The sequence below is a fragment of the Macaca fascicularis genome, chromosome 7, assembly GCF_037993035.2.
Source record: "Macaca fascicularis isolate 582-1 chromosome 7, T2T-MFA8v1.1".
NCBI classification, from domain to species: domain Eukaryota; kingdom Metazoa; phylum Chordata; class Mammalia; order Primates; family Cercopithecidae; genus Macaca; species Macaca fascicularis.
In genome coordinates, this window is record NC_088381.1 from 81,563,135 (window position 1) to 81,588,950 (window position 25,816).

The 25,816-nt window shown below is 40.9% G+C and overlaps 1 pseudogene; it reads left to right on the forward strand.

The window, feature by feature from the left end:
* Positions 1-391: 391 nt before the first annotated feature.
* LOC102125017 (primary cilium assembly protein FAM149B1-like) lies at positions 392-2,061 on the forward strand (annotated as a pseudogene).
* The last annotated feature ends 23,755 nt before the right edge of the window (positions 2,062-25,816 follow it).

Here is a 25,816-nt window from a genome sequence, read left to right on the forward strand (position 1 = left end):
GCATGCTATTAGAAATACTAGCAAGGGAAGAAAGCAGGGAGGTCGTAGGACTGGAGAGGTGGGGACCCTGGAGAGGTGGTGGTTCGGAGACTAGGCGACGGGGCGAGACGAGGCCAGTAGGTGGTGGGAGGCGGCCAGGCCGGAGCCAGCGGGAGGGCCAGGACCGGAGGTCCTCACCCTGCGGTGCCCACCCCGGCCCAGGCCACCCGCGGCTGAGGAGGGGGAGGAGGAGTAGGAGGAGGAAGAGGATCTCCAGATACACTTGGAAGGTGGTGTCACAGAGCTTGGAGCTGAAAGGAATAACAAAACATGCTCTTAACCATCATCCCTCTCCCAAGAAGCTAGAGGAAATTTCCCTGCCAGTGACAGTCATGAGAAAGACACAAGTTCCCAAAGCGAGTCTGACATCACAAGAGAATCACCTTTTACATCAGCCGACGCTGGGAATTCACTCTCTGCTTTTCCAAGTTATACAGGCGCAGGGATATCTACTGAAGGCAGCTCGGACTTCTCCTGGGGATATGGTGAACTCGATCAAAATGCCACTGAAAAAGCCTAGGCAATGTTCACAGCCGTCGATGAACTCTTGTATGAGCAGAAGTTGAGTGTGCATAACAAGAGTCTACAAGAAGAGTGCCAACAGTGAATAGCTAGCTTTCCTCACCTCAGGATTCTAGGTAGGCAGACAATCACTCCAAGTGAAGGTTATAGATTGTATCCTAGATCCCCTTCTGCTGTTTCAGCTTCATATGAAACAACCTTGTCTCAAGAAAGAGATTCTACTATATTTGGTATAAGGGGAAAGAAGTTACGTTTTTCATCTTCGTATGCTCATAAAGCATCTTCTATTGCCAAATCCTCCAGCTTTTGTTCTATGGAAAGAGACGAGGAAGACTCTATAATCATCTCGGAAGGAGTAATTGAGGAATACCTAGCATTTGATCACACAGATATGTAAGAGGGATTTCATGGGAAGAAATCAGGAGCAGCTACAGAGAAACAGAAATGAGGGTATCCTCCCATTGCTCCATTTTACTGTGTGAAAGAAGATGTCCTTGTTTATGTGTTTGACAATGTATGGAGCAAGGTTGTGAGCTGTATGGAACAGTTGACACGTAGTCACTGGGAAGGATTTGCCTCTGATGATGAGAGTAATGTTGCAGTTCCCAGACCCGATTCAAAAAGTTCTTGTGTGCTGAGTGAACCACATCCTTTGGTGTTACCGTGAGTGCCACAGTCTAAGGTACTGTCCGTTACTTCAAATCCAATGAGTCTCTGTGAAGCAAGCAGTCATCAGCCAAATGTGAATGGTCTCTTGGTTCATGGGATGCCTCTACAGGCAAGAAATAGCTCCCTAATGGACAAGCTCCTAGATCTTGATGACAAGCTACTTCTGAGGCCTGGTTCCAGTACCATCCTTTCAATTCGAAGTTGGCCAAATCGAGCTGTGGAGTTTAGTACATCATCTCTGTCATACACAGTGCAGTCCACTAAGAGAGGCAATCCATCGCCACGAACCTTTCATCCGATCAGCACAAGGCATTCACATGCTGGAATACCAAGACGTGTGGAAGAAATCCTTAGAGGAGCCCCAGTCCCAGCGGCAGCGGAATGAAGTGGCACAGCTGAAGTGGAACATGTGAGTACTGTGGGGCCACAAAGACAGACGACGCCCCATGGCGACTCCAGTCGAGCTCCAAGTGCGGTGGTGGATGAACCTGACTATCAGCACCCACTTTGGGAGGCCGAGGAGGGCAGATCACGAGGTCAGGAGATCGAGACCATCCTGGCTAGCACGGTGAAACCCCATCTCTACTAAAAATACAAGAAATTAGCCAGGCGTGGTGGTGGGCACCTGTAGTCCCAGCTATTTGGGAGGCTGAGGCAGGAGAATGGCATGAACCGGGGAGGCAGAGCTTGCAGTGAGCCGAGATTGCACTCCAGCCTGGGTGACAGAGAGAGGCTCCATCTCAAAAAATAAAAATAAAAAATAAAAGAATGGCTCCTTTTGCCCGACTTTTTCTCAGGCCCAACACAGCTCAATCATTTTTGGTAGAGTGACCTACTTCCTAGAATACTCTTGATAGTTGGGGAGAGAAAAGGTAGGGGGAATACTACTTTGGCAGACTTAAAACTATCTAGAGGCTTAACTCAGAATAAAAGTTGAGTTTCCAACAACAACAACAAAAATACTAGCAAGGGAATACAGTTGATACGACTAGCAATGAGCGGGTATGAAAGATTATTTTAAAATTTGGAACAAAATAAATTTTAAATTGTTTATTTTTGTTTTAAAAATTACTTAGAAAATAAAACTACCTAGGCCTATATGGATTAAAATTTTATTCTTTTACATAATACTTTCCATACCCAGAGCATATCATTTTCTCTTAAAATATACACCAAGTACCACCTGTACTTTGGTCAATGACAACCATTATTCATTTGACACAGGGAATTCTGCCTTGGTTTGAGCCATGTCTCTGCACACAGGAGAAATTGCTTATTTACAATTGCTACTCAACTGCTACAGCAGCAGGAAGGGCGCCTCAGTGTGTTGTTATCCTTATTTCTCTGGGTTTTCACTCTTCCTTAATTGTTTCCCAGGTACCCATTTTTATTTCTAGGGAACCAGGCATTGCCAGGAAGGGCAAAGCCTAGGCCCCATGGTTTTAGGACTGAAGGACTTCATGGAGGCAGAATCATTCCAGTATAGCAATCCCGACAACACCATTTCTTGATTTTCCCTCACAGGCATAATAAACACCCTGAGATAAGTGAAAAATGATTAGAAATAGCAGCAAAGAGATGATGGTGAAGAGGAACTATTTAAGAAATAATGAACAAGATTTAATAGAGACACTGATATCAGATTGAACATATATCCATATCTAGATATACTGAGTGAAATCTAATGGCTTCAAAGACAGAACTATAAAATTATTCAAAAAGGAAAAGCAGAATGTCTACAAAGGAATAAGGAACAAGTTGATAACAGACACCGCAACAGCTATCCTGGAGGCAAGGGCATAAGAAATCAATATTGGAAGATTGAAACTTACATTTTATTAAATTTTTATTTTGTGTGTGTGTTTACTGTAATTTATTCAACAAATCCTATAACCCTATTTGCCAGTGATGAAGTGAGTTTGGCCAGTCACATCAGCAGAGAAGAACATGAAACAGTGGCAAGAGCACAGAATTTAGTGTCAAAATAGTTGCGTTCAAATCTTTGCTAGACCGCTTCATAGCCATGTCACTTTGAGAAGGTCACTTACCAAATAGTTATAGACATGAGGGATTGTTGGACATAATTCTTGCCTTAAAGAATCTCTTACAAACTACTTAGGAGAAAAGATATATATGCATATGGTGGAAAACAACACAACACGGGATTGCTAAGTAATAAAATATATAAAAGTGTCCCTACTCTATAGATAAAACAACAGAGGGGTGCTATGTGTGGTTAACAAAGATAATCATTGTTGATTGTATCTATTTCTCTTGGATGTTCAAATTTTATAATTCATTTTTAATATTTCATATTTAAACATTACAAATGAATATAGAAGAAATATAAAAAATATTTTAAAAGACAAAATATCTCTTGAGCTCAATATTTTGAAGACTGTATAACTAAGACTGGGTAAGATGAATATAAGAAAAGGAAATTACAGGCCCAATAAAGCAATATTTGAATCTACCATGAACAAATGGAATTTATCCTAGAAACTTGAGGATAGGACGTTTGAACAAAAGACAGTCTTACAATGCAATTCATCATTAATGGCCTCATGAAAGAACCATGATTACTTTTAAAAAGCAGAAAAAAGTATATGCTAATAAGTTCGTCTTAACACAAACCTATAGAAAATATTACTTTTAAGAAACTTCAGAAACATTTTCTTAAAAGTCTGAAACAAGATGAAGATTCTCTGCTGTTTTTCATTTTGTATTAGAGGCACTAGTTATAAAAATAAGAACAGAAATAAAAAGAAGCTGTATAAGGGATATTATTTTTGTAACATTTACCCGTAATTCCAAGAATCATTGATAAACTATGGGAACTAATAAGAGAGAGAATCGGCCGGGTGCGGTGGCTCATGCCTGTAATCCCAGCACTTTGGGAGGCTGAGGCAGGCAGATCACAAGGTCAGAAGATCGAGACCAACCTGGCCAACATGGTGAAACCCCGTCTCTACTAAAAATACAAAAATTAGCTGGGCATGGTGGCATGCACCTGTAGTCCCAGCTTCTTGGGAGGCTGAGGCAAGAGAATCACTTGAACCTGGGAGGTGGAGGTTGCAGTGAGCCAAGATCATGCCACTGCACTCCAGCCTGGTGACAGAGGGAGACTCTGTCTCAAAAAAAAGAGTGTCTAGCTAGATAGTTTGATTACAGATCTACAGACCATAGTCAACATTTGTCCATTATCCTAGAAATAAAAGATGAGAAAAAGTAATAGTAAATAAAATACTATTTAAAACAGAAAAAGGTCACAAATGACCTAGGAATTAATTATACAAGTAATGAACAAAACTTTTATAGAGAAATTTAAAACTGCTTTAGAGGACACAGCATCATATAAATGGAACTACAGTATCATGCTCAGGAAGACACAGCAATGTTGTAAAGGTGCTCCTATGTCTGAGTTAACCTGTAAATTCAATGCAGATGGAAAAAGAATTTTTAGGAAACCTTGAAAATTTACTTAAGATTCACATGAAGTAATAGAAATTATGAAAATATTTCAAATTTTTGAAAAAGAAGAACAAGGCTGTAGGGCTGTTATGTGGGGTGGAATCAGCTGCGCTGTCTAGCACAGCCTAGTACAAAGCCGTGAAAGTGGCTTTCTTTCGCAAAAGAAAGTGCAGAAAGGATGCTACATTCAGAACTGAATCCTGGAACAGTTTTGAGTCCAGAAGCAAATCCATGTGCATAGGACTTTGGTATATAGTTTAAAAATAAACAGTAAAATTAATGAAGAAATGGAGCGCTTTATAAATACTGCTGGGAAAAATTAACTCATTATAGATAACTATACCATATATAACAACTGTAAGTGGATTGGGCCTTAAAGTGAAATTTAAGATTATACAATTGATAGAAAGGAACATAGGAAAATATTTTATTACCCTATCTTTTAAACAAAACTCAGAGAGTAAAGCACCAAGGGAAAATTAATGGATGTGACTAAATCACAATTAAATATTTTATTCAATGAAGGCCATCACAGGTAAAGGTAGCAGACAGATAAATGACCAGGAATAGTGTTTTTTATGTCTACATCTGTCAAGTGATAAACATCTATTATATATGTAAGTATACCGTAACGCATAAAGGAATAATGGGCTGAGGATCAGAATGGACAATTTGCAGAAAGGTAAAGCCAAACAGCTAATGAGTGTGTGAAGGACCTACTTCACTAGTAACTAGAGAAATGGAATTGAAGCAACTGAGAGATACCATTTGTTAAAATTGTGAAAGTTGGGTATTCTGGAGAGTTGATGGAGTGAAGCTAAACAATGTTGCTTGTGGGGATATAAATTGATGTAGCCATTTTAGATAACAATTGGCACTATTTATTGAAATGAAATGTAGATATGTGTTATAATTCACTGGTCTCATCCTTGGTTTTATACTCCTAAGAAACTCTCATATATAACATAAGAAAATACATATGGGGATGTCATCCAGCGTTTATTTCTTTTTAAGGGAAAGAGTTAGAAATAACCTAAGGGTTTGTCAATAGGATGGCAAGTATGCTTTACAGCATAAGATCAATAACCTAGGTGTTCATCAATAAGATGGTAAATATCTTACCCATAAGGTGAGGTATGTTTATGATGCAATACTATACTGCAGACACAATGAAACTGACATGTAACAACGTGGGAGAATCTTAAAAATATAATTGCATGAATGAGGAAACGCAACTAAATAGATATCAAAATACCATTTATGTAACTTCACAAGCACAAAAATACTTTTTCTTCACGAACACAATGTAAGAAATGAGGTGTGGAGGGAGATATATTAAATCCATGAGAGGGTGCTCACAGGGGAAATGTGAATGGGATACCGAGTGCTTGGGAGCCTGTTACTGATTCTTCAGACACCAGGGTTATGGACTTTGTTAATATTCCTGCTTCCCCTCAGGACGCAACCATTTTCCATATGACAACTCAGTGTCTTTGACTCATTCTGTTAGAAAAATAAGGGCGCAGGAAAATAAGTTTTAAAACTGTTATTTTAGATTCATGCGTCCATGTGCAGGTTTTCAAAATTTTAGGTTCGGGGGTTCATGTCCCAATTTGTTCAGGGGTACATGTCCAGATTTGTTCAGGGGTACATGTGCAGGTAAACCTGTGTCACGAAAGTTTGCTCTACAGATTATTTTGTCACTCAGATACTATGCCAACAGATTTTTTTTTTTTTAATCCTCTCCCTCCTCCCAACTTTCACTCTCAGGTAGGTCCCCAATGTCTGTTGTTTCTCTCTTTGTGTCCATGTGTTCTCATCATTTAGCTCCACTTGCAAGAACATGTAGTTTTTTTATTATTATTTTTACATTAGTTAGTCCTAAGAATAATGGCCTCCAGCTGCATCCATGTTCCTTCAAAGGATCTCGTTCTTTTTAATGGTTGCATAGTATTCCATGATGTGTATGTATCCATGTATCACATTTTCTTTATCCAGTCTACCACTAATGGGCATTTAGGTTGATCCCATGTCTTTGCTATTGTGAATAGTGTTACAATGAACATACACCTGCCATGTGTCTTTAATGTAGAACAATTTATATTCCTTTGGGCATATACTCAGTAATGGGATTGCTGGGTCGAATGTTAGTTCTGTTTTTAGCTCTTTGAGGAGTTGCCACACTGCGAAAAAGCAGTTTTATTTATCTCAAGAAAACATAGTCAGTGAATACTCTTAATAGATGACATGATTTTGTACTTGTCAATTTTGGTTTTCTTTAGAAGGAGCATGCATCCCCATGTGGATAAGTGCCATCTGTGCCATAGCTTTAGCATTTTGTATCCTTGAACCTCCCTCTTAACCTAAAGATATATAACCTGAAAAGACCTAACAAATGAAAATCCTTTAATTCTTGACATAGATGAAGCTCAGCCTAATTGTTTGTGAGGACCAAAAGTTAAAAATAATCATAATTCAAACTTAAGAGTCTTGAGTGGGAGATGCCTCCACAATTACTTACTAAAATTTTTCCTGTCTTCAAGGATACATTTTTGAAAAAGAAAAATAGAAAAACTGCAAATATTGATATTGCAATAAAGGGAAGAAAATTATAGCTACTGCCTGGTAAAAGGAAGCTTGTTGTTTATACAGGACTTCAAAAACTTTAGATCTATTATCTATATATAAAGAAAAGTTGGCTAGGTGCGGTGGCTCACACTTGTAATCCCAGCACTTTGGGAGGCTGAGGCGGGCAGATCACGAGGTCAGGAAATCGAGAACATCCTGGCTAACATGGTGAAACCCCGTCTCTACTAAAAAATATGAAAAATTAGCCAGGCATGGTGGTGGGTGCCTGTAGTCCCAGCTACTCAGGAGGCTGAGGCAGGAGAATGGCGTGAACCTGGGAGGCAGAGCTTGCCACTGCACTCCAGCCTGGGCAAGAGAGTGAGACTCTGTCTCAAAAAAAAAGAAGTGTTATGCATATCAAGTCAGTGATTTCCAATATGAAAAGTAAATGTTTATAGTTTTCATCATAAGAATAAATTTCAGTATTAGCTTCCATACTTAAGGAATAACAAGAGATTCCCAGCAAACCATTTCTTATGTGTTAAGAATGATTGGCTCCCTTATGTTTTGTGGGTTTTATTAAAATTTTCTATTTTGCTGCTAATTATGTTTTCACCTTGTTTGGGACTAACATATGTAAACCGGACCCTTGTATTTACAAATGCATAAAGCATGGAAATGGGGATGGCAATGTAGTGTTTCTGATTAACAAAGGCACAACCTGACCTTACAACTTAACACTCATCCAGTTCTATGGTAAATACAACCATATTACATAGTGTGCCTCGATCTGCAGGAATCTTAGTTCATGATCATTCTAGAGGTCTTTGGATCACCTGTTGTGCTCTCAACGGTGTTTTGTTTCCACCTGAACATCCCAAGTGAAGTCATCATTGGTGTTTGTGTTTATGTCAACATCTGAGTTTTATGAGATTAGATTATGCATGATCCTCTATTTTTCTCATGCATCTTGAGGAAGATTTGCTGCAAAAAAAAATGAAATTTACCATCTTTGCCAAATTGTTACAAGTTTTCTGAGCCCACAAAATTTGCATCATCAGTTTATCCTGCTGTGGACTTGGCTAGTAACACTATTTCAACTTCTGCTTTTCTGAAAACAAAAACAAAAATGAAAAACCAAAAACAAACAAACAAAAAAACAGAGTAGAATGAAAGAGAAGAGGGGAAATTAATAGTTGATCATCCCTAGTATTTTCAAATGTGTTCATATTACTTTAATTTTAGCCAAAAATGTAGCACTCTCCCTATGTGACAGATGATAAAATGCAAGTCCCTAAAGTCAAACATTCTCAACATCAGCCATGAAAAGATTAAGAGTTGAGATTTGATCTAGTTCTGAGTTTCCAAACCCTGGTGACACCATTGCCCCATTCTGAAAAGAAGAGATAAAGGAAAACAGATTTTTATGTTCTTAATTTTTTATTTTAAAGAATAAAACACACACTCTCAGGCTCCACTTTATACAATTCACCCTTCTCTCTCCTGCTGATGAAATAATCCACTGCTTCAGAGAAAGCAGTGTAAAAGGTCCAGGTACTAGAATGTCATTACGCTGCCACACTCTCAGGAAGGGCACTTCTGTCCTAATGGGACCTTAGGACAAGTCACTGAGTGGATCCCTGAACTGCAGAGAACTCCAGAAGTCTCACTTGTTGCAAATACTTTTCATAATAGCATTGAACAATTTGTAATGATATAACATGCCTGACATGGTTGCAGATTTGTTGACAGATTATCAGAAAGAGCATTATATTGTTCATTTGGCTCTTGATTCATAAGTTCTTTTACACTTGGAAAAATAGAGGGTTGGAATCTCATATAGCTTCCTGCATTTTTGACATTGTATCAGACCCACATATTTGTGCAGGCCAGGTGTGCTAGGAAGTGGCAGGCAACTACATTGGTCTTGGAAATGACTAACAATTATAGATGAATTAATCTAATATACAGTCAAGGTGATGTGTATCAGACATTTGACTGGTTATTTAAACACATTTTTTTCTCTTTAAAATACAAAACATACATATTTCCCACATGAAATAGAAAATGTTTCCTGTGGTGTAGTTTTAAAATTCTTATAAAGCATTTACAACACTGTTTGACACATACTTAAAACAACAATAACAGCTACTATTTATTGAGTGCTTAATTTGTTCCAGGTACTTCATGTATAGGTGGGCATCACCATATCCATTTTACTGATGACACAATTTTTTTGTGGTTAAGTAAGTGGCAGAGCTGGGAGTTTTCATTTATTCAACAAATATTTTTGAATGCCTTGCACTAGGCATATGACTATCTGAACAACATGATGTGTTATATTCTTGTGTGAAGTATTGTATCTATGAATTATATGCATTTTATGATGTGTCAAAATATCTTATCCTGATATATACATTGGGAGCAAGAAAATATTGGTTCAGATTCAAGTACTTTATTCAAGGAAACTGGGAGGCTCATTTTATTCCCAAATCACTGGATTTTAGTTTACAGAACTCCTCTGCCTCCATTCTCTCCCTATACTCCTTACCAGAAGTGACCTCTCTCTGGGACACCCGCCAACTTCCTGTCATTACTTCAGGATTGACTCCTGGCCTCCCTTCTTCATTATTCCAAATCCAAGCCATTCGCCAACATTTTGGTCTTAGAGCCTCAACTTCTTCAGCACGGTAACTTGCAATAGCACTCCATTTCATATGGGTCTGGTTATATACAATTTTGCTAAGCTTCCAAGAGTTTTTCCAACTTCCAAATCTTCAATCCAGAGCTTTGTCTTCTGGTGACATCTTTATGTGTTACTTTTCCTATTGTCTTCTGTCAGCTGAGCCTACTCTTATCACCACTGTCAAGTGGCTAGCATTAAATGAATAAACATTTCCTATTTGCCAGGAACTACTCTAAGCTCTTTAAACGATCTCATTGCATCTTCACAACAACTTAATCTTATCCAGCTCAGAGCTGGAGAGAGGTGGGATTTGAACCAAGATTTCCATAACTCCAAATATAAATTTCTTATTCATGTTTTAGTGCCGCTTAATTCTTAGGTCTACTTCTTACTTTATTTGCCTCCCTGCCCACCATCAGATGCTTCAGTTGTGTTCTTGCTGACACCCCAGAGTTGCTTCCTTCTTTGACTTTCCAGTGACTACCATGTCACTCCTTGGTTCTGGATAAATCTGACTTCTGCTTTCTCCACTTGCAGCTGGTAACTGTTGCTGCAGAACACTGATTTTCAGATTGCATTTAACACCCAGGTTTTAAAATTAATATATTGGGTTGGAAGATGCATTCACAAAATGCCAATAGAATGTAGGCTACATTACATGTAGTGAGGCTAAAAGCTCTTTGGGGAAATATTTGTTATATATAACAATTTTTGTTACTCATCTGGGAAACATATTATAAATGAATGAGTGGTGATATACAGTGTATTTACAGGTTAGAATGCTTTTAAAAGCAACTGCTGAGACAGTTGGGTTTCACTGCAACTTTATAACATCCCACTTCCACTTGATCTCTTTTATTTACAGCCCGTTGGCTAGCTCAATACCTATTCTTACTGGTCTCAGTATTCTGTTTTCTTCAAGCCATATTTGACCCTCTTACACCAGCAGGAGGTCTTTCTCCTACCTTATTAAGAAGTTTCCAGCTGGGCGCGATGGTTCATGCCTATAATCCTAGCACTTTGGGAGGCCAAGGCAGGTGGATTGCCTGAGGTCAAGAGTTTGAGACCAGCCTGGTCAACATGGCAAAATCCGGTCTCTACTAAAAATACAAAAATTAGTCAGGCGTGGTGGTGAACGCCTGTAATCCTAGCTACTCTGGAGGCTGAGGCGGGAGAATTGCTTGAACCCAGGAGGCGGAGGTTGCAGTGAGACCAGACTGCACCACTTCACTCCAGCCTGGGCATAAGAGCAAAACTCCATTATTGGGGGGGGGGGGGAGGAAATTTCCACTACTTTTCTCCTTTCATGATTTCTTGGTATCTTCTTTCTCCCTGGGTAATTGTATGCCACAGTTCAGAGACTAACGGTTTATTATTTACATAATAAAATGGTGACCTTGGTCCTCCACGCTCTGCCACCCATCTATCATGCCTCCTCCCCAAACTCAATCTCCCTCAGTTTCCGTCCATTGGCCTTGACTCTGCCCAGTGCAACCTCTACTTGAAACGCTCTGCCTTGTAACTGTGCCATTCCGACCTGTGTTGAATGCTATCCTTGAAAGACAAATTATCTATTTCCTTAAGCCAAAAGCCATTTCTTTCCTTTTCCTGTGATCTCTTTTGGTTTGTTTTATTTCTCAGATACCACTCTCTGGTTTGTCACACAGCTAAATCATGTGCACGCCACCACTTCACCACTAGATTATAAACCATTAGCTACATTCCAAGTCTTATTCCTCTTTGCATCCCCTTTAGTGACTTTAGGAAAATGCAATGCCCAATCTGGGGTCTTTTGAGGCTCTAGAAAACAGACTTACATGACTGCTATGGGCTAGGCATGGCTCTTGAAAGGATACAAGCCACGAAACACGCAGCATGCCAACAGAGCAGCATCAGCCTTTTCTTTTTAGTAAGAAGGATCCTTACGGAAGTCAAATCTCTGGTTAAGGGCTATGCTTTTGGAGCTCTCCTTAGGTGTGAGGAAAGGAAACTAGCCCAGACAAGTACAGGAGCTCCATATTCCAACTAGGAACCAATATTTTCTGGAACAGTTCCTAGTTTAGCCTCCAGGGTCCCTGAAAAGGTCATGTATCTCCCATTATAAGAGTCACCAGTACGGCATACACCTCGTTCCTTTGTACCTCCTTTTAGTTGGATACAATTCCCCAGTTAGGGGTCACTTTCACCGTAAACAATGTTACCTACTAACAGCTGACATCCCAACTCTATCAGATATCCCGGCAGAACAGAGAAAGTTAACCCAAAGACAGTGCCAAATGTGCCTGTAGAGGAAGAGGCACATTTTTGTTTGTTAACCCTTAGCCACAGAAGAGAACTAGCATCCACTGAGTGTCCTTCATGGTAGGTTGTTTTCCATATATTGTCTCTTTCTATCCTTACAATAATTCTATAAAGTATTCTCCATTCATATTTTACAGATGAGGAAACGGAGGTCCAGAGAGGTTAAGTAACACCCTAGATTACATTTTAGAGCTAGCAGGTTACAGAAATAACCATCTGTCTGGCTTCAAAATATTTTTCTAGCCCATGCTGCCTAATTCAGCAGCAGACAGAAGGCATGCAATAAATATTTGTTAGTAATAACAGTCTTTATCTTTGACTAGCTTAATGCCAGCATTGCATTATTTTGAATGGGATTTTTTATTCCCCCAGATACAGATAGGTTTATCTTGGAATGGTTATTTCTGAAGTCTAGGGTAATTAAAATAGGATATGATGTCTATTTTCAAAATGGCCTCACAGCAAGTAAGCAACAGAACTAAAACTTTCCATCAGTTTCTGTCAGTTCAATTACTCTGAGCCTTAGTTTCTTTAGATAATAAAGGGATTGGATTTGATCATCTCCAATACCTTTCTCATCTTTAATATCCTGTAAAAAGAAAGTCTGATTATCTTTCTGCTGTACCTGGCAAGCCTAGGCAGCCAATTAGGAAGCAAGGATAAAGGTACCTAAAATGTCTACTTTCTTTTCCTTTTTATGTAATGAATGGCTGTGGCCAGGACCCTCTTGTTTCTGGGATAAGTCTCTTATTTGAACAGAACATTTAACACAGATGATTTTCAAAGTATGTGGGTTTTTTGGCTATCAAAAAAGAAAGCACACACTCCAACCAGTGAAACCAGAGAACTGACCTCTGGAAAGCAACCAGCATCTGAAGGGAGTATTTTAAGCACATCCAGTGTTCATTCTAAACGTGTATTACCTTCACTGTATAAGAGTCTGGGGTTTATAAGTGAGGAAATACCATCTTATATGCAAAGAGGATCACACAACTGTGGCAGAATAGAAATTACTTTTTCAAATTTTCTAAAGTAAAATCTCAAAAGAAATATCTATTTCTATAAGACCTTATTGTCATTCTCTCTAAAGTCACTCATCTAGTTATTTTAAATTGGTTCTGAAACACAATCATACATTCAAAAACCTAGTAACAGGCTCTCTTGAATGCACTAGAGCAGTAAATGTTAGTTTCGATTAAACATTAATCCAAAGGATATTATTTCACTCTCTTAAGCCTCATTGAGATTCATTATTAGAAAACATGCCTTCAATATCTCATTTTACATTCTCACTCTAAAACTGTATCATGAATGTAAATTTATTTTACGATCCATTCTTAATTCAAGAGTTTATACTCATAAATTGGTTAAAATATTTTAAAATTGCACTTGTTCTAATTACTTCAATAGAACAGAAAATATAAATTTAATATTTTTGCTATTTTTCTCACCATAAATTAAGCTTTTATAACTTTTAGCAGTTTTGTGGGATAAAATTAACCAAGATTTTTCTTTAGGATTTCTTCAGTCGCATCATGCGTGGAAAAGACTCCCCCAAGCTATGGTTATATAGTCAGATACATATTATTGTATTCTATTATTTTAAGAAACGTTTAGCACTCCTTAAATAATCCACCCAATTTAATATATGGAAATTTTCTGGAAAAAAAAAATTCTGGCCAATGGACTTTCTACCACAACATGAACGCAAACATAAGCAGCAACTTTTGCTATTTCAGACATTTATACAGACATCTATTGTTGACCTAGGTCCTAATTGATCTACCTGTACGATTGACATACTGCTGTCGATGGGAATGCCTGCAAAGATTATTGAATATGCAAATAACTAGCCAATAAAAAAAAAAAATAGGGGACAGAGGGTGCATCCCTGCAGCCCCGCACGACAAGCCCCACATGACGGACCCCGCCACCTTTGCCTTTGGTGACCCCCGGCTCCAGCCTTGGGGTGGGCAGCGGTTAGCGCACCAAGACCCTCGGGAGCCCCGCCCAGATGCCTGCTGCGTTCCCAGCCCACCTGGGCTCGCCAGCCGCGCTCGCCCATGGAGATCCTAAATGAGTTCCACAGGGGCAAGCTCCAAGGACTCTTCCCAAAGACAGCTGGATACGGCTGAAAGGTGGGAGAGAGGCTCAAAAACACATACCCTGTTGCCTGTGTCGGCTTGGGAGTGGCCCAGGACAGGGGTCAGTTGTCAGGCACTACTCAAACTAGGGATGAGTTTTGCCCCTGGTGCAGGGACACGCACACAAGTGTGTGGTTTAAGCATGTAAGTGCCAGTGTGCTGAATTCAATGCACTCTACACAACCGTGGCCACAATGTTGCTAGCTCTGTTGCCTCCCCTACTAGAGATTCTTCACACTGGTGATGCCAAAATGCATGATTCCCCTTCTCAAATTTGGAGTCCCAGCAAAGCTGTTGATCAGGGTATCTCTCCAGGCTTTCAAACTGCCTGAGGACAGCCTGAGTGCCGTCTCTGGCGATCTAGCCCAGTGACTGCAAACTCTCAGTTGCGTGATTCAGTGTAGTGTTAATTGAGGCCAAGGCAAACATCTGTGGTTAAGATGAGCAAAGGCTGTTTTACTATTTGACACTGCCCAGACCTGTTTCTAAAAATCAGAGGCATAAGAGACACAAAGCCTCATTTTCTCTCTCACAATATATGTGCGATGGTTGAAGTCATGCAAAGCTGCCAGCCTTGGGCTCACATTCAGATTCCCTCGGCTTGGCAGGAGAAGTTCTGGATATTTCCTATGGCCCAGGCCCTTGGCTGTGTGCTGGAGAGAGATACTCATCAGACACGGAATCTACACTCGAGGAGTTCTCTTGCAATATATGGAGCAAGGGTTTGAGCAACTCTGGAGGCCCCCTCTAACATGTTCATTTAGGACAGAAAATAATCAGTAGACTATTTCAAACTAGGAAACACTCATTCCCATAAAATTCATTCATCCTGCACTGTTTAAGACAGTGTTCAACATTAATTGAAGATGGGATGATGATTTTCTTTGTGCCATCCCATAAAGTCTACTTTTTTTTTTTTTTTTTTTTTGAGATTCCTGTCTTGCTCTGATGCTCAGGCTGGAGTACAGTAGTAGCACCATCACACCTCACTGCAGGCTTGAACTCACACACTCAAGCGATCCTCCTGCCTCAGCCTCCCAAGGAGCTGGGACTTCAAGTGTGTGCCACCATACCCAGCTTTATTGTCTGTATTTTTCTGAGAGAATGGAAAATAAAATTTGAACAAGCTTCTAGAAAAATTATGATGCATTTGGCCAATTCAAAATGATGCATTGTCTTAGAATCTTAGACTCTTAAGTGCTGGTATTATTTTTTTTTTTCAGAAGATTGATTAAATATTCACTTTGCCAGTACTTACTAGCCAATAGATTTTTAAATTATATTATGCATGAGATATCTCAATTTCTTAATAATTTAAAGAAACTATAACTCTTTTCAATATATATCCTGTTGGATTTTGAAGAGTTGGGATTTGGAAGTTTTATATAAAGTAATATTTTTTCATTCTTAAAACTAAAAAGAAATTATTATTTCAAATAGTTTTATGGACAGTAATGATAATTTGAAATATACAAATATTGGATTTTAATTTGGTTTTGTTTTGTTTTCGCCAGTGTAGTATATAAATATCATTAGTGCAGTTTTACCAAATTTCAGTATACTACTCTCTTGACCATCTGTTAAGTGTCTATTTAATGCACAGCTTTCCCTGAGTTCATTTAAGAACATTCTGAATAAAAGTGTTTACAGATAACAATTAGAACAGGATTGAGTGAAGTTTACTGTGAAAATCTGGGAATTTGGATACCGGTCACTGGAGAGTGAAAATGGAAGGCTTGTGCAACATGCTTCTGGCCTCTTCTCTGGGTTCAAAGTAGGAACCGAAACTCTGGAGACTGCAATTAAACAAAACAGGGCTACAACTTTTCACCGAAAGAGTATGATTACATGCACTCAAATGCAAGCTCACAACTGGCTAGTTTGCAGCTTTGAGAAGTCATCTCAAAATGGACTAATACTCCTCTTAATGCTGCAGAACATCTCTGGCCCATTTCCCCTACCACTAAAGGATATTTATTAAGGGCCTCACACATATGCGATGACACTCAGTATTTTGCAAAGCCTATTGAAACACTCATTGGAGGCATTTTCTTGTTACTACTGCCCTTGGGGACTTTGATTTATGCTGTTTAGCCATTGTCTTGCTGTTTGGATGTTTACTAATGACCATAATCATCATTGTTTCCTCCAAATGTTGCCCATAAGCCATGTTTTGCTTACTAGAAACTTTTCTTGAACTTACTACGTTATTGCTTCAATGAAAGGTTTACAATGGAGTTAATTTATTTTAACGTACCTACGAAAGACATTTTTTAATTCTATGTCAGTTCCTCGCCCAAATTTTCATAGCTTATCTCTGATGTGATTTCCTGCTTACTGGATCCTCCTCCCCAGTCCTGACTCAGTAAATAGTCATAGAGGATTTCTGAGATCCCTGAGTCCAACAGAACTTTAATTTGTATTTAATCTCTTCAGCAGAGCTGAAAAGGCTTTTTAGAAAAACCCTGAGCACAACTACTCACCAAAGACATTGCAAGTATGGCAGGTTTAGCAGTTAAAATTCTTACTCCCCAAAAATATACAGATTCAAGTGATGCAACATTATTTACTTCTTTTTTCTTTCCTTTTTTAAAAAATAAAATCTGCCTCTGAGTTCCTATCCCTTTTAGCATAAGCAAAATTTATCATCACTTATTTGGGGGTGCCCTCTTTTTTCTGTTCCCGTTGCGCAAATGTCTCAGAGACTATACAAACTCTGGTCTCTGATCACAGTGAACACTGCTGTTCTAATGTTTGTAACAGGCACAGTTCACTGGTGATGGGCACTGGAAGTCAATTTCCTAGACCCCCAGGGTGTAGCTTCCCTAAAGCCATCTCTTGGCGTCCAGCCACCCTGAAGCTATCTCCCCCTGAGGCCCGACCACTCTCCTGCGGCACCATTAGAGTGATGGGCCATGACCCTGAGGCCCTGTATTAATTCTCCCCAAGTTTATGGACTACCACCCCAGCTTTCTTCTGCTGTTGTCTCTTTCTTTCACGCCCCCCCCCTCTTTTTTTGCAGATAATTCACTTTATCTCCCCTCAGTGTACCCTTCAATATACAGTCTTTATTTGCATTCTGGAGTTGAATTAGGAAAATATGTTAAACCAGTTTCTTTGTTTTGTCTTATTTACACCTTGGTAAACAGCGTTGTTCAAAACAACTTCACGCAGAGCGTGCCAGCTGTCCTCAGACCTAAGACTCAGCAATCTCCCCTCAAACTCCTGTGCCTAAGTTCATGATTTCTAGTTCCCTTCTGCTTTACCTTTACTAAGGCTTCAGGAAAAAAAACCTTTCTTCTCTGCACGTCTTTTCTCCAGTTTCATTGGTCTACGTCTTGTTCTTTCTTCTTTTAGCTATCCCTCGAAATGAGTGTCTTTCAAGTCTCATATATTGAAATCCTTGCCATTGCCCAGAAAGTAAACAGAAGTAGTTATGCATATATTCAGCATGTCATAGGAAAGTATGTGTGTGCATGTGTATGCGTTGTATATGTGTGTTCATGCATTGATTCAACAAACATTAACTGAGCATCTACAATGTGCCAAGTTTTCTAACCCCTGGGAATAGATGAGTGAATAGGTAGAGTCCTTGCTCTCAAGGAATTTACAGTGTTTTGGGAGAAATCAAAGACAAAGAAATGATGAATTCCCAGCCACAGAGATAATCAGGGGTGCCAGGGGAGTCTTTGGAGTGAGCCTCTCCCAGCCCAGGGGAAATTCCAGAAGACTTTCAGAAGAAAGTCAAGACTAGGGTACATTCCAGAGGATCTCGTTCCAAAGGAGTGAGAAGAATGGTGGCGAGATGTCTATTTTAGTAGAGCCATAAATATGTGGCTAGGTCAACACAGAGAGAAAAGTAGCCTTTCAGAAAACTCCAAGTGTTTCCTTAACACATGCTGCTGTGAGACTAAAGGGCAGGGCAAGTGATAAAGGAAATTTCCACTAACCACTTACAAGACCCAAATGCCCCCCCGCCCCACCTCCAAGAAGAACTGAGGATGTAAAATCTTCCCTGTGATGCAATTTCTTGCCTTCCCTCCTTTGGGTGAAATCTTGGACCAGTTCCAGACTTTTTCCGGAAACTTTCATGTAATAACAAGTCCTCGAGTCAGTTTTAGTCATAAGAGAGATCCATTTCAGTAACTGAGATACCAAGTCCTGTCCAAGAGTCAACACTGTGAACTTCATTTAGCGCGTTTTCCCTCTCTTCAGTAGTGGCTATGGTGGGTACTCACAGCGGGAGATGAGGGTGTGGTTTGCAGTTTTGAGATTTGTTTCTTTCTCCTCATCCCTGCTGGCCTTACTGTGGACCCCAGCATTGAAGAATGGAGAAGTGGATTAGTTTGCCCTGATCTGGCCGTGGTACATGCTCAGGGCTGACCCTTACCAGGGCGCTGTTAAGTATACCTCAGATTGGCGCCCTGAGCACATCTAATTGCACCCTCCCAGCCGTGGGCAAATCTGTCCCAAGGTCGGCAATTGCCTCTTCTTTTTCAGTCGAACACTCTTCCTTACCCCCACCACTTCCTTCCTAGAAACTCTCCTGGATGGGATTTAAAAACGGCTCCTGGTCAGGGCTTCCCCTTGAGTGGCAGGTCTGGTCAGCGCCACACAGCAAACATACTGGCTGGACTCCCTTTCCAGAGCGGCACAGCCAGCCCCCATGGAAACCAAATCTTTCTTTGCCTGACAGCCTCAGCCTGAGTCTCCACTTCTTCCCCTGGGGTCAGATATCAAGACACTGTGCCTGGAAAAATTCAAGGGACAGATCCATCAGCATTCTTTGTGGCCATTCTTCAGTATGAGTTTATGGGGGACACACTCCTCTTTCTCAGCAAGGAATACCAAAATTACCTCGCCACTTCAAGACATTTCTTCAGAAAAGTCTTTTTTCTTTTCCAGAATTCCAACATTTTTAGTCCGTTCATACCAGTGCTGAACTAAGGTTCACAAAATTGGTATTAATGCCTGCCTTCTTTGTAAGTCAAGTTCCTTACTTTAAAAGATAGGAGAAATTTCCCATCTATTTTTCTTTCTTGGCTTGTTAAATCACAAAGAAAACAAAACAAGAAACCTTTTTAAATATCTTGTTATGCATGACATGTATATAAGAAGCTTCAGCTTTATCTTGGTAAGGGAGGGACTGCTAAATGTAATAGTCTTGAGTGTGTTAACAAGGGCATGAACCCTGATCCAACAGGCATATTCTTGATGCTCTCTGTTACTTCCCCCACCCCGATCCCTCCCAGCAACCACCCCTAAGAGGAAAGGATGAGTTTCTGGTTGTCAGCTCCCCGAATGCTGCCCCCAAATAAGGGACAGTGTTAATGAAATCAAATTAGACTGGGATAAGGAAGAGAAGTGGAGACTCGGACACAGCATGCCACAGTCTGAGCCTCCAGCATATCACCTTCCTTTCTTCTCTTTATTACCTTCAGCTCAGTTGGGTCAGGCCCATGATTCATCTACAGCTGGGGTGAAGGTACAGAAATAGGTTGGGGTTTAGGTGAAGTGAGGAAGTGGTGGGCATACTTTGGACCTTCAGATCCTTCATGCTCTTGTCACAGCTGCCTCATCTGGCCCCTATATGTTCTCTGGATGTACCTTCTCTGTCAAATCACATTTCATGTCCCTTTCTAGGAACCAAGGAATAAAGAAAGCTGCCCCAGGCACTGCCCTTTGGGGAAGAGAGACAATGGCCTGGCATGGCTGACAGCACCACCACCTTTGCGTCTGTGCTTCTTCCTCCATCTGTCCAGGAGCCTCCTTTTTTGGGCCTCTGCCATCAAATTACATTTCCCTGCATTACTTTTTTTCCTGCTCCATCTTTAGTTTTCTTCTTCTATGTTGCTATCTTTTTTTGGCCATCATATCTTTACATTGTCTTTCTAGACATCTGAAAAAAATTGACTTCTCTGTCTTCCTGTTTCCTTCTTCCTAGTTTGTCTGTTTGCCTCTTAGTTTGTTCATTTAATATCATTTTTAGACAGAAAGGGATGATTGGAACCTGAATGGCCAAAGGGACTGAGGACAAAGCTCTGATTTTTTATCTTGCCCAAATTCCTATCCTAAGGGGTCTGGGGAGTCATGCCCTATAAGCCATAAATCTCATCAGATGGGTTTTATTTGACCCTGTGTATCGTGACTTACTTTCCAGTTTGACTCTGGCATAACAAGGAAGAAAATCAAAGTGTTTTACCCCAAAATATATTTTCTTGCTATACCTTGAAATTGTCCTGCAAAGTCTCTTGTGGGAAAAAATCCACATTCTATAGAGAATCCCCTTTCCCCTTTGTTTTCCTTCCTTTCTTTCTAGATCCAGGAGATAATCAACTAAGAGCCAGGCACCCTTTTAGGTCTGATAAAAAAGCATTTTACAATCTGCTCTCTGTCTCTGAAGTCTGCTCTCTGCACGATTCCTCTGCACAATAAAACTTGGTCTGCACAATCCTTTACCTTAACCTGAACATTCCTTTCCATTGATCCCAGGTCTTCAGATAAACTCAACCAATTGTCAACCAGAAAATATTTAAATTTACTTACAGCGTAGAAGCCCCTGCTTTGAGTTGTCCCAACTTTCTGAACCAAACCAATGTATTTCTTAAAAGTATTTGATTGATGTGTCATGCCTCCCTAAAAATATATAAAACCCAGCTGTACCCCGACCACCTTGGACACATGTTCTTAGGATCTCCTGAGGGCTGTGTCATGGGCCATGGTCACTCCTATTTGGCTCAGAATAAATCTCTTCAACTATTTTATGGAGTTTGGCCATTTTTGTCAACAGGGCAATGTGAGAACAGAAGGAAAGGGACAGGGCACCATTTTGCCACCCTAGAGGCAACTGGTTCAACCAGGATCACCCTGCCTTTGAAAAACATGTGGAAATCTCATTTTCCCACTTTCTCAGATGTCCCAGCCTCTGCTTCTCCCACTGCCATCACTTGCCATGAGAAGAATGACATCTAAAGGGGAGTTCCCTGTTCATCATCCTGACCATCTGGCTCTTTCTTCTCCACCTGGGAATAGAAAGAAGTTATCCACTGTCACCTTCTTGAACTCCACTGTGATTTGCAATTCCCGTAGGATGACTCCTTAAGGGACACTCTGCTCCCTGACTGACTCCAGCCTCCTTTCCCGCAATCCACTCCTCCCTACTCAAAAGTGACATTCTCAGTGGGGGAAAACAAATTCTCAATTGAATTTGAGTTCTCAACACTACCAGGAGTTCAATATAAGATAAAGCTCAATAAATATTTGCCAAGTAAAGTGATTTTCATCAATGAGTTTAGATAAAGAGTTCTCAAGTGTTTTCATGTATCTATTAAGTAAGTCAGTGGAGAGTCAAGTAAAGCATGAAGGAAGGATAAGAAAACCTGAAGACAAAGGAGAGAGACAAGTAGATGAGCACTGGGACCGGTGGGTTTTTTTAGGACATGAACCCTAAAGCTGGAGCAGTTTCTCTGAAAAGTCTGAGACTGCTGTGGGTTTTCTACAACTCTGTGCCTGCACTGCTCTGGGCCCTACAAAGGAACGTGTCTCCTGCAATAAACTCATCAAGACCAATTCCAGTTCCCAGCTGAAGGAAAATCTGGGCCTAGCTTTTACACTTGGTTCAAGAGCTTTGACCTGAATTATGATGAGACCATTTTTCAAGCAGTGCAGATTGTTTTGTGGTTCCCCTCTCTCTCACCCATATCTTGTCATGAAGAAACCTGGTTCAGGCTACAGTTGAAGTCCTCTGAAGTTGAGTTTGCCATCAAACAGTAGTTTAGTAAAATTCCTGAGAAAGCAGATATCCTCGTGTGATTTACTCAGTAGATGTTTACTGAAATGGGAAGAAGGTTGTATTCTAGGCCTTATGGTGGATGACGGGAAAGCAAACATAACAAGCTTCTACTGTGAAGAGCTCTTCTTTGTGGCCATTGTATCAAGGCTAAAAAGTCAAGGAGAAACAGTCCCCAGCACTTCAGTGCTCTTGTTTTGAAGACTTGGTGAATATAGCAAAGCATCTTCTAACTTCACCTGTCTCCCGTCCCTCCTGCTGCCACTGGAAGAGGTTCTGTTGGGATGAGCACAGAGGCTTGGCTCTCCACTCCAGAGCACAGGATTAGGACCTCACACCAAGCCAAAGGCCAGTGATTGCAAATGAAGCAAGCACCTCATTCCCTCACTGTATTAAGGTGAGACAAGTTCCTGAGTTCAAGAGCACTTCACTGGATGGTGTCTAGTGGATACTAGACACCTCCTCCTGCCCTAAGTAGGGCAAGGGGCAATGATGGGGACCTAGACCTTGGGTAGCATCCAAACCCATCTGCAGAAGCATCAGCTCTGAGTTAGAATAACTTATTTCAAAAGCTGAAGAGAGAAATTTTCTGGGGATATTTCAGTGGCCCCAAGCAATCTAATTTCATCCGACCACATTTTTTACTCCTTTGCTTCCATGTGTACCAGGAACCTGCCTGGGAGTGGGGTTTGTGATGACTGTGGGGCACATTTCCAGCCTTTTGCGTATCTTTCTGGCCTCCACACCAAAGGCCAGAACCCCTTCTCTCTTCCCTGTATCTTTCAACGCTTCCCTCATTTACCTTTTCTTTGCATTCCCTCATCCGGCTCCTTTCTGCGTGCTTTCCTCTATGGTTTTGTCTTTCTGCAGGAGCTGTGAATGTGTGGGGAGAAGCATGAGCATGCTAGGGACAGATGGTGGGCTCACCGGGACAGAATATTATAGCTAGAGTCCCGCTTCTGCCCTTTGCCCTCTCTGAATCCCTCCAGGTCTGTCACATGGACACCTCTGTTCCTGCCTTCTGCTGGCATTCTCTATCTGTTGCTTGCCCCCAGTCTCCTTATCACTGCTCTACACTCTGGATTTTCTCCTAGGGGAAGCAACCAGTTCTTTTGTTATTTTTCTGCTGCTGTCACTCTTTGTTATTTTATTTCTATGTCTTGTTCTTTGTATGTATCTCTTTGTATCTTTCTATATAGCTATCTCTCTCCCTACCTAGCAGATTCTCTTTCCCTAGTGGGGCCATTGTGGCTCATCCATTTGACTTTTTCTTTCATAGGAAGAACAGGACCCTGGGATGGCTATGGCGGGGTTAGAAAGCAGGGGTGGAGTTGGACATCAGTGAGCAGCTTCCGGGCTGGGGGACCTTGTGCCCTGGAGGTGGTGTTTCACTCCTTGGGTCCCTTCTGGTCTTGCCTTTTCCTTGATCACTCTTTTTTCACTTTTCCAGTAGCCACCATTTGGTTTGGAGACATGAAACCAAACCTTCCGACACTCACCCCACGGGCTGTCTGTCTGCTTCTAGCTGGGAACTCTGATAATGAGGTTTCCCTCTCCAACTGTGGACCCCATTATTAGAAACAAATCCGGAAAGGCTGACTCAGTCAGGGAGTATCTATCTACTCTGTCAGAAAGTTCCTTCCCAAGAACTTCTCAAGCCCAACCCCAGCCACTCACAGACTAGAGGCTTCAAGGATTTTTTCCATTTGCCATCTAAGAAATTGACTCCCTATGTTAGCTTACAAACTCAACTTCACCTCTAATGTCTTGGAAGCTACTGGACGCGATTTTACAAGATTGCTTTTAGAGGAAAAAACACGGTTTCTCATTCATTTTTGAATACCCAAGACTTATTAGAGTATGTGCCTGGCACTTGAGCTTCCATGGGTGTGTTTTGAATAACATTAAAATAGTAATGTCCAGTTCCTAAGGTGCTTTATGGGTATGAGTGACAATGATATCCAAGAGTCCCAGGGGCAGAAATGGTAAAGAATCCAGGATGTAAAGGTCTGGACAAGAGTGGGGAGAGAAGAGGAATATAAATCCATGAGTTCTAGAAGGAATTGCATATTAGCTTGTCAGCTAAGGCATAGCTTCAGTGTGTCAGAACATCTGCAATGGAAGAATTCTAATAGATCCGAGGCAAGTGGAAGTCAGTGAGTTAGTGGTGGCAGGAATTCCCAGACCAGGCTTTCCCAAGCAGGTGTAGCCAAAACTACAGATCAAGACAAGTCCCATGAGCCCTGAATGAAAAAAATAAAAGGTACATATTAAATTTATGGATTAAAAAAATTCTTGTGAAAAAGAATAGAGTCCACAAACACTCGCTTCAAAATAGGCATTCTCATTTGCAACACAAAGTCCCATTAGTAAAGAGATGTGGGTTTCCCAGGAAACTCAGGGCTCAGTATGAGTAAAGTCTCCTGACACAAGAATCAGTCCAAAGAAGTTGACTGGGAATGAATTGGGAGTGATCAAAGCCAAGAACCAGGAAGATGGGGAGTAATCCCAAGTAAAGTGAATAATGAAATAAAAGGGTGATGACTGGTTCAGACCACCAGAGCAAGGCACTCTTATTGTTTTCAGAGACGGAGTCTCGCTCTGTCACCCAGTTTGGAGTGCAGTGGTGCAATCTCAGCTCACTGCAACCTCCACCTCCCAGGTTCAGGCAATTCTCCTGCCTCAGCCTCCTGAGTAGCTGGGACTATAGGCACACACTGCCATGCCTCTATCTATCTATCTATCTATCTATCTATCTATCTACCTACCTACCTACCTATCATCTATTTTATTTTTCATATTTTAATAGAGACAGGGTTTCACCATGCTGCCCAGTCTGGTATTGAACTCCTGAGCTCAAGCAATCAGCCCACCTTGGCCTCCCAAATGCTAGGCAAAGCATTCTTAACAGCCTAATTTTGCCTTGTCTTTCTAAAAGAAGCTCTACTAATAGGTCGTTTGATAATTTCCTATAGCGTAAAAATGAGGTTATGCTCAAGCTTTTGTTGGAAAGTCATTCTTCCTCCTACCTTGGGGCATGCAGCTCACCCTACTTCCTATATGGATATACATCCCTTCCAGGAGTGAAAAAAAACTCAAAGTTTGGCCCTAATTGTTATTGCTCTTCCTGGGGACAGTAGGGCCCCTTTAGTTTTGGGAGTGCCTATTTTGAAGGGAGAGTTTGTGGGCTTGGGTCAATCTAATAATTTTCTCTTCAATGCTGAATCTGGGATATGGCCTGGCTTAGAACCAGGTAAGGATGAAGACCTCAAGGGAACAGCCCAGAGGATGGAAGCCTAGTAGCTGGCCTCACAAGGACTTGAATTCCTTTAACCACTAGCCACTCCCCTAACTATAGCCCTCTTTATCTGCCCCACGCCCTTGCCTCCAACCTACACACACATTCCAAAGTGCGAGCTGTCAGAGGGCTAACCGGGAGCAAGCCCTAGCCCCTCCCTTTGGCAAAATGCCCTCGTTTCCTTTCCTCTCCTCTTAGGCAGCCTTATCGAGGCTCATTCTACATGGAGTTCCTCTCCCTCAGAAACTTATGCTGAGGATCAGAAGGGGGAACAGGCAAGTCAGACAGTGATTTGTTTTGAAGTGCCTCTGACCATCGTGGTCTTTCAT